Raw genomic sequence first — 10,225 nt, 5'->3', positions numbered from 1 at the left:
GGGCCATCATGCATGGAAATGCGTGATTGGTGGTCCGAGAACCGAGGCACATGTCCCTTTGAGTCATCACAATGATAAGAGACATGGTTGATGCATACATGCCTTGAAATATGCTGCCATGCCTCGTTTTGCCCTCTGTTGCTGTGAATTGCAGGTCCAGCAGACTTTCTTTGCCGACCGGCAGTGTAAGGTGCCGGCCGGCAACCTTTTCTCTGCCGACAGATTCAATTTTGTGCCGATGGACATATACCAGTGCCGGTGGTGATTCCACTCAGCCGGTGGTACTCCCCAGTGCCTAGGGATGCAACCCTGAGGTTTTGACAGTCTCCAGAGGAGTGAAAGAAGGAAAACAGAGGCAGCTTGCGCATGGCGGCGCGCTTCCCAAGGCGTTTTCCTGTTTCAATTAATTTATTTAATTTGTTAATTAAATTAGTTAATTTGTAATATTAATTAGCTTGCGTAGTTAATTAATTTGTAATATTTATTTGGTCCCTCCGAGCGAGGGCATATTTGTAATAAGTGTGCGTGCGTGTGATGTATGTCTTCCAACCCCACTTCTTTCTTCCCTTTTATTTACCTGCTTATGATGGTAGATTAGGGCACATTTATTTTAGCATACCTTATGCTATGCATGCGTGCATTCATGCATTTGTTGACATGCATCAGGCTCGGAACATCACGCTAACTGCATTTGTATTTCAAATTCTAAACCGAATATGTGATAATTGTGCATTTTCACATGCCATGTTTAGGGTTAGCCGAGCCTGCCTAGATTGCATTTTTGCATGTGATGCATTAGCCATTTTTGACATGAACTAGGGCATGCATGTGTGCTAACAAGTTCTTTGTTTTGGCACGGAGTACTATGTAAGTATTTCCGCTTTAGCATATCGCATGAGTGTGAATGTTGCCATAACAGCATGCTTAACATGTGGCTAGATGCTTATGTGTTAAACTGTTTTGAATGCCTGTGGGTGAAGGTTGGATTGTTTGAGTTGGAAAAACTCATTGAAATCCGTGTTTTAGCCTACTTGCGAGTAGCAAAATTTAAAGCATTTTCAAAACAAACGGATATGCAATGTTTCTTTCCAAATTAGGCAATCTAGTCTATACTTGTTTGCTATGCGCATAACATAGTAATTCTAGGCTAATAATTGGAATAAGAACACATAACGTTTTCAAAATTGGATATCACGGTTAGTAGAGGCCGGTCTTCGGACCGGGCGAAAGGGGGTGCTCATAGCTGACCTTCCCCGATCGTACCCAAGCTCCCGAGCCGAGACAACTCCGGTGATGACGGACATGTGGCCTTCGGCACCGAGTCAGGGTTTCCTAAATTCCCCCATAAAAAATATTTAGGTGGCGACTCTGTATCTGGCAAAGCAGTCCATGTTTGGCACTACTTTTTCAAAAATCTGTTTCTCAAAACGATTTGCCAGATTTGGACTCTTTGGTTCAGATTAAGAACCGTGACACAAATCGAGTCCGAACTGTAGCACGAGGTCCCACGCGGGCGCTGTTACAATATCACGGGCCATCTGTGAAACCACAGGCCACATAGTTTCATTTTGTTTCCACCATTCTAAAATGTCAAAATCATTGGAATCATCCACTGACAAGCTTTCCAAATAATGTTGTAGTTCAGAACAACTTACACTTGTATGTTGAGATGCTCTTCTACTTTTTATTGTTGAAAAAATACTTAATCTCCCGCTTTGAGATGAGACTGCTAGTGTAGTGTGTGTAGGTGTATTTACAGATGCAGTTGTCCTGTATTCTGCAAATAATCTATTGCATGTTTGCAAAATAGGGGCAAACTGTGTTTGATAAACAAAAATATGCTCTAAAAATTCTTGTAAACTAATTTCTTTACACCTAGGATCAATTATTATGACTAAACCTAACAGATGAGGCAAAGAATCAAAACATTTATCAAATTTTGTTTTCATTGATGTAATAATGGTTATATAATATTTATTACCATATATTTTACAAAAACTTTAATTATTTCTGCTAGCATATGTAAAACAAATGGTGAAGTAGGAATATATATATAAGAAAATAATTTTGTTGAAAAATTGAAAACTTTTAAAAAATCTTTATACAAGGCTACTTGGTGTCAATTAAGTTCAGTGGGAGTCAATACTCCTCCTATTAATGTTGTTGCAAAAAATTAATCTATTGCTCTTCTTTGTTTACAAGCTATTTTTAACATATTATATGTTGAATTCCATCTACTATCTATATTTAAAATTAATTTTCTAAATGACATATTTTCTCGTTGACAAATTTGTCTTTTATTCCAAAATTCGATTACCAGAAGACATAATAGTAACAACTGCATTTTTTATTACAAGTACAAAAGTTTCGTATACATGCATAGCTTCTTTAACAATCAAATTTAAAATATGGGCACAACAACGAACATGAAATAAATCACGATCAACAAGTAATTGTAAAGTTAATTTTAAATAGGCTACGGTTTGATTATAATATGATGCATTATCTAAACTAATCGTAAATATTTTATTTTGTAAAGCCCACTCATATAATACATTTCTTATTTCTACACCAACCGAATGACCAATGTATGGAAGTTCAACTAATTTAAATGAAATAATTCTTTTATTTAATTTCCAATCACTATCAATAAAATGTGTAGTGATACATTGATATCCAAAACCATTATTTGATCACAGATCAGATGTTAAACAAACTCTTCCATTCAAAATTTTAAAAATATCAAATAATTCACTTTTAACATCCTCAAATTTCTTTAAAATCCTGTTTCTAGTAGTGTTTCTTGAAAAACTTTGATATTGTAGTGCCAAACTTTTGTGAATCATTTCGATAAAATCAAGACATTCACTAGTAGTAAAAGGTTATTCTTTTTTAATAACATAATCAACAACATAATTTTGTGCACGTATAGGGTTATATGAAAATGTTTGCAAATTACCAGTTGATGAAGCCCCTGATTGTATTTGACTTCGAATATCATGTTGTTGACTTTGTAAATGTTTGTTAGCATGTATTTTTAGATGACTAGTACCCCCTGCAAATGCAGCACTAAGTAAATGTGCACAATATTTATATTTTCCTTTAAATGTAATTGTACCATCAGGATTATTTATAGATATTTTTTCAAAATCTTCCCAAACATTACTACTTCTACTCCTAGATGATGATCCAACTGTTAGAAGAGGGATATTAGAAGAAGAATCAATAGATTCATGTTGTGTAGTATATGTATCAACATCGACATAAACATTAGGCATATTAGGATCCATAGTAATGTAAGTAAAACAATATATAAGAATTAACAATTAATTTAAATAATATGTGTTAGGACCCTTTGTTGTCAAATTCCATGGAACAAAACCAACGTTGTAACAATTTCTAATTTTCCAGATTTTCCAGTTTTGGTCTTCCCGCTCGAGCGGGGAAAGTGACGCTCGAGCGAGGTTTGGACCCTCACAACATCTCTGCTATGCCTGCAAAATATACTGGATGTTGTGATTCCACGCTCGAGCGTGGAAACTTCCGTTCGAGCGTGAACCCTATATGAATCACGGATTATGAAGTCTCTGCTCGAGCGGGCATTCCCACGCTCGAGCGGACCGCGCGATTTCAGATACTATAAATTCATATGTTGGGTCAATTCTAGGATTAAGTCTCCTAGATCTTGTTTAAGGTTTTTTAGGGTTTGTTTGAGGTTTTCTTCTGGAGATTTTTGTGAGTTTTCCTTGACAAAATTGAATGAGTATTACACTCATGAATTGAGAAGCAAATATCAAGGAGGTTGATCGAATACATACAAGAGGGTTAATCTTCGGTGGATTCTGAAGATTCAAACGTAGTGTTTCAAAGGTGTTTGATTCAGTACGTAGTCGTTGATTCGACAAGTGAAGTTATGGATTCAACTTCAGGTTAATCAGTTCCGAGACGAAGGCTTGGTGAAAGAATTACAGAAGGTGTGAAGACAAATTGACTGAGTTGGGTAATTTATGTATTATCTTTGTAATCTTTCTTTCTTCAGTAGTGGATTGATTAGTGGCGTTTCGCCCGTGGTTTTTGATTACAATTGAAGGTTCTTCAATTGTGGTTTTTCCACGTAAAAATCGTTTGTGTCGATTTATTGTTTATTTAAAAAAACAACAATCCAAATCACTTTTGTAAGTGCTTGATGATTTAGATTGTGTGTTTTGAATAATTGGGATTTGGAATATTTTAATCTTGATCTAATCATAAGTCACTTAGGATTTTCAATTGGTATCAGAGCAGGTCACTCTTTGTTTTTATCAAAACTATAGGAGTGTGATTTTGTGTGATTAGTGATATGGATTCTATTCATGAAGGTAACTCGACCCATAGACCTCCTTTACTCGATGGTACAAACTATTCTTATTGGAAAGCTCGTATGAGAGCATTTTTAAAATCCATCGATGAGAAAGTTTGGCACTACGTGATCTATGGGTGGAGTGAACCTACTGTCACCATTGATGGTGTTGATATTCCTAAACTCCTTGATAAATGGGACACAACTGATTACCAAAACTCAAGTTAGAACAGTAAGGCTCTCAATTCCCTATTTTGCCCCGTCACACCTGAAGAGTTTCGTCGTATCTGCACGTGTGAGGTAGCAAAAGAGGCCTGAGACATTCTTGAAATGATTCACGAAGGTACTACTTCTGTCAAAAGGTCAAAACTTCAACGTCTCACATCCGCCTTTGAAACCCTTTTTATGTGCGATGATGAGACGTTTGATGATTTCTATGCAAAACTTAGTGATATCGTGAATTCCTGTTTCACACTCGGTGAAAAAATCCCAGAAGCTAAAGTTGTTGGAAAAATTTTGAGGTCATTACCCGAGAGGTTCCAATCAAAAGTGACAGCCATTGAGGAGGCTCAGAATGTTGATACCCTCAAGCTTGATCAGTTGGTTGGAAACTTGCAGACTTATGAAGCCCACCAGATTTCAAAGAAAAAACAAAAAGATAGTGCGGCTTTCACTAGTGCTCATGAGACTGCAAAAACTCCGGAAACTGAATTTGATTTAGATTCTGAGATGACGGCTATGTTTACTAAACAGTTTAAAAAAAATTTGAAGAAAAAGAAGCCTAATTTCAGAGACCGTATTTCAAAAGACAAGAGTAATGAAAAACCCAAAACCTTTCCACCAAAACTTGCTCCAAAAACTGAAAAGAAGATTGTAAAGGGGTAAGGGGTCAAGTGCTATGAATGTCAAGGGTTTGGCCATATTGCCCTTGAATGTCCTTCGAAAAGGAATCGAAAGAAAGTCTACACTGTGACTTGGGATGATGAAAGCGGGTCGGAGCAAGAACCCGAAGAACCTGAATCCGGAGAAGACGGGGATAGTGCTTTCATGGCATTTTGGTCCACATTCACTCAACCTCTTCCTAAGCTAGCAGAATTACCTCGTGGTCAGAACTTGCATCATGCTCCCACCTTTGACGGGAGTAACTACTTGTATTGGAAGATCAGAATGAGGGCATTTTCTGAGAGCTTTTGACCCAAAAGGCTGCCAAGCCATTGAAGAAGATACAGAAAGTGCTGACAATCCGAGCAATCAAAGAGCCCTGATTTTTATTTGTGGAGCAATTTCTGATGAAGAACAGCAACGGGTTGCTCACTGCACAAAGGCTAAAGATGCATGGGAGATTCTGAGCCAATTCCATGAAAGAGGAGATGCACCTTCACCACCATCCAACAACTTTTCTGCCTTAGTTGCCCGACTAGATGAGGTCAAGAAGAATGAGGAGCAAAAAGATGATGATGAAACATCTACATCTGAAGACAATGATGAGATTACCAGTGATGATCTACAACAACCTTACGAAAAGCTTTATGATGAATCTCTGAATCTGTCTAAAATCAATGACAAACTCACTCTCAAGCTCAAAGCATGTGAAAGTGAGAATGTCAAGCTGAAAGGAGAACTTGTAGTAGCAAAGCAGAATATCATCAAGATCTTAAGTGACAGGCAAGACTTATGTGGAAAACTTCTATCCTGTGAAACTAAAAGGAATGAACTTCTGAAGGTGTATTCCACATATGAAGAGAAGCTTGAAAGTCTTGAGATGTCACAAGCTACATTGGAAGAGATAGTCTGTCAAAAAGATAAAGAACTCCGTATTGCTAGAGCCACTATTGCCATGTGGAACAAAGGTTCCAAATCTTTAGAAGACATCCTTGGGTCTCAACAAATGGGTTGTGATAAAAGTGGGCTAGGCTATAGTGCGACAACTCACAAGGGACAGGCCTCTACTTCACATGACCTGAAGACTCAAGCAAAGGAAAAGCTGAAGGTAGACCAGGGTGATTCCTCTCTTCATCTACCTCAAGGGGGTAAGATCAACAAAAGGGAGGTAAAACCTGTTTTTATTTGTCATCACTGTGGTAGGTATGGCCACATTCGTCCTTATTGCTATGAATTGTTTGGTAAGGTGTCTCAAAAGGGTAGAAATTCGAATACTTTTTGGGTTAGGAGACAACCTTACATATCTAGGCGGAATACCAAGATTCATGAGGGTGTTCACAACGCCAAGACATTTACCAAGACCAAAAAGATTTGGGTGAGAAAAGATGATTTGACTTGTTTAGTTGTTCACACTGCCCTAAAAGCACGTGACTCACACATTTGGTATCTTGATAGTGGGTGCTCTCATCACATGTCCGGTAACAAATCCTACTTCACCTCCCTTGAAAAATATGAAGGAGGACTTGTTACCTTTGGAGATGGCGGCACTTCTAGAGCCATTGGTAAGGGCTCTATAAGTGTTGCTGGTCTTCCCAAGCTTGAAAATGCTCTTCTTGTTGATGGACTTAAAGCAAATCTTTTGAGCATTAGTCAAATGTGTGATTCCCACCATGAAGTATTGTTTTCAAAAGATAAATGTGAAATTTTGGATAAAAAGGGAAATACTGTCTTGCATGGGGTTCGCACATCTAATAACTGCTATGGGATTGTTACTACTAATGATCTCACTTGTTACTCTGCTATCATAAGTAACATTGATTTGTAGCATCAAAGATTAGGTCATATGAATTTCAAAGACCTAACTAAGATAGCCAACAAAGAGCTGGTGAGAGGAGTACCTAAGCTGGGTAAGAATCTAAACCATGTGTGTGGACCATGTCAACTTGGAAAGAAAACCCGTGCCCCTCATAAAAAGGTGAACAACTTTACAACCAAACGTCCTCTTGAATTGGTTCACATGGATTTAATGGGTCCTACTCGCACTGAAAGCATTGGAGGTAAAAGATACATTTTTTTAACTGTTGATGATTTTACTCGATTTTCGTGGGTAAATTTTTTAAGGAAAAAATCTGATACGTTTGATGCTTTCCAGGCCTTAGTCCTTAAAATCCAAAATGAACAAGGTATTTCCATTGGGCATATCATAAGAATCCAAACTGATCATGGTCGTGAGTTTGAAAATAGTTCATTTTCGGATTTTTGTGATATGCATGGAATTAAGCATGAATTTTCTGCACCTATTACTCCACAACAAAAATAGAGTGGTTGAGAGGAAGAATAGAGTTGTTCAAGAAATGGCTAGGGTCATGCTTCTTAGTAAGAAACTTCCTCCAAAATTTTCGGCTGAAGCCCTAAATATCGTTGTTTATGTCATAAATCGCGTGTATTTAAGGTCTGACACATTACAAACTCCATATGAATTGTGGAAGGGATTGAAACCTAATGTAAAATACTTCAAAACTTTTAGGAGTAAGTGTTACATTTTCAAAGACAGAGAACCTTTGGGCAAATTTGACTCCCGAAGTGATGAAGGTATTTTTCTAGGGTATTCAATCACTAGTAGGGCTTTTCGAGTCTATAACCTGTGAACTTCTTCTTTAATGGAATCAATGAATGTGGTTATAGATGACACAGGTTCACCTACTCCAGCAACAAATGAGGATGACAATGGTGAGTCTTCAATCCTGGATACTGAACCACAAAGTCAAAGAGAAGCTGAGGTCCTAGCACAAGATGTTGAGACAGCACCATCCTCACAGGTAAGTCAAAGTCCAAAGAGTGCACAAAGAGACATCACTCCTGATGCTTCTGTCACCGCAAGTCCTGAGTTCAAACCATCAGCAAGGGTGAAACTAAATCATCCAGCTCAACAGGTGATTGGAAGTGTATCGGATCGAATGAAAAACCAAAGACAGATTCGGGATAAGGTATCACATATGTGTTATGTATCATTAATTGAACCTAAGAATTTCAAAGAGGCCTTGCTAGATGATAGTTGGGTCAATGCTATGCATGAAGAATTAGGTCAATTTGAACGTAACAATGTTTGGACTCTAGTTCCCAGACCTAGAGACATGAATGTGATAGGTACCAAGTGGATCTTTAAAAATAAATCTGATGAGAATGGTACTGTGGTTCGGAATAAAGCCAGGTTGGTTCCTCAAGGCTACACACAAGTAGAGGGTGTTGACTATGAAGAGATGTTTGCCCCAGTTGCACGTCTCGAATCTATTCGTATTTTACTTGGTGTTGCTTGTTATCTTGGTTTCAAATTGTTTCAAATGGATGTGAAAAGTGCCTTTCTGAATGGGTACTTGAAAGAAGAGGCATATGTTGAGCAAGCAAAAGGGTTTGAGGACCCTAAATGTCCAAATCATGTCTACAAGTTAGACAAGGCTTTGTATGGATTGAAACAAGCTCCTCGGGCTTGGTATGATAGACTTACTACATTTCTTCTTGATAATGACTTTCAAAGGGGTAGTGTGGATAAGACCTTATTTGTGAAACATACTAAGTCTCATATTCTTGTTGCTTAGATTTATGTTGATGATATTGTGTTTGGATCCACTGCTGATCATCTTGTGAAATGTTTTTCGGATTGCATGACACATGAGTTTGAGATGAGCATGATGGGAGAGTTGTCTTATTTTTTGGGTCTTCAAATTAAACAGTCTCCTTCAGGTAGGTTTGTTTCTCAGTCTAAGTATGCCAAAAATCTTGTGTCAAAGTTTGGTCTTGAGTCTTCCAAACATGCACTCACTCCCATGAGCACTAGTCTTCACATTTCCAAAGATTCTTCTGGTACTGATGTTGATCCTACCCTTTATAGGAGTATGATAGGGAGTCTTCTTTACCTCACAGCCAGTTGTCCTGATATTGTATTCAGTGTAAGTGTCTGTGCCCGTTACCAAGCCAGTCCTAAAGAGTCTCATCTTCTTGCGGTCAAACGCATCATCAAATATGTTAATAGGACATTGGGGTATGGGGTTTGGTTCTCTACTGACACTACAGCTGAAATTACTGGTTTTTCTGATGCTAACTGGGCAGGGTGTGCTGATGATAGGAAAAGCACATCCGGGGGGTGTTTCTACCTTGGGAATAATCTTGTTTCCTGGCATAATAAAAAGCAAAATGCCATCTCCCTTTCGACTGCTGAGGCTGAGTACCTTGTTGCACAGAGTTATTGTGCACAAATGCTGTGGATGAAACAAATACTTTATGATTATAGGATCGAACATGACACTCTCACTCTTTTCTGTGATAACAAAAGTGCCATAAACATTTCAGAAAATCCTGTCCAACACTCTCGAACCAAACACATTGACATTCGTCATCATTTTATTCAAGAGTTAGTGGAAAAAGGCCTTGTTGTTCTGGAACATGTACCCACTGAGCATCAAAAAGCTGATATTTTCACAAAACCCCTTGATCTTCTTCGATTTGAGTTTCTTAGAAAGACCTTGGGTGTAGTGCTCAGTAACTAGGGTGTTTCCTGTTTCCTATAATGGGTGTGAGTGGTTGGCTTGTTGTATACTTGGATGTGATAATCTCATTGTCATTGAGTCCTGATATCTTTGCATCAAAATTTTTTATGAACATTGCTCATGTTGCTTACAAGATCTCATTCGTCCTTGTTCATAGCTCATTCTGAATACCCATACTCATTTATTTCATGATCTCATTCTGTACACATTCTTGAGATAAATTGTTGCAGGGGTTTCCGCACAAGTGATCAAAGTTCTCTATGGACCACTAACAGTGTTTCTGGTACTTTTTCAGAGGAATTGACCTATACTAGTATATCATGGGTGATGTTGAGTCTCTTAACTATCTACCACCGTTTTTCACTTCCATGGTTTCCCCCTCAGTTCATTGAAATCCGGGCATTAGGAAAAAGCTACCTCAGAGGCACCAACCAGGCCAACCTTTTTGATTTCATTCTTC

This window comes from Camellia sinensis, chromosome 10 (genome assembly GCF_055761805.1).
Source record: "Camellia sinensis isolate YWXY chromosome 10, ASM5576180v1, whole genome shotgun sequence".
In the NCBI taxonomy this organism is placed as follows: Eukaryota; Viridiplantae; Streptophyta; class Magnoliopsida; order Ericales; family Theaceae; genus Camellia; species Camellia sinensis.
The sequence above is the reverse complement of the archived record's forward strand: the minus strand, read 5'-3'. Positions refer to the sequence as shown.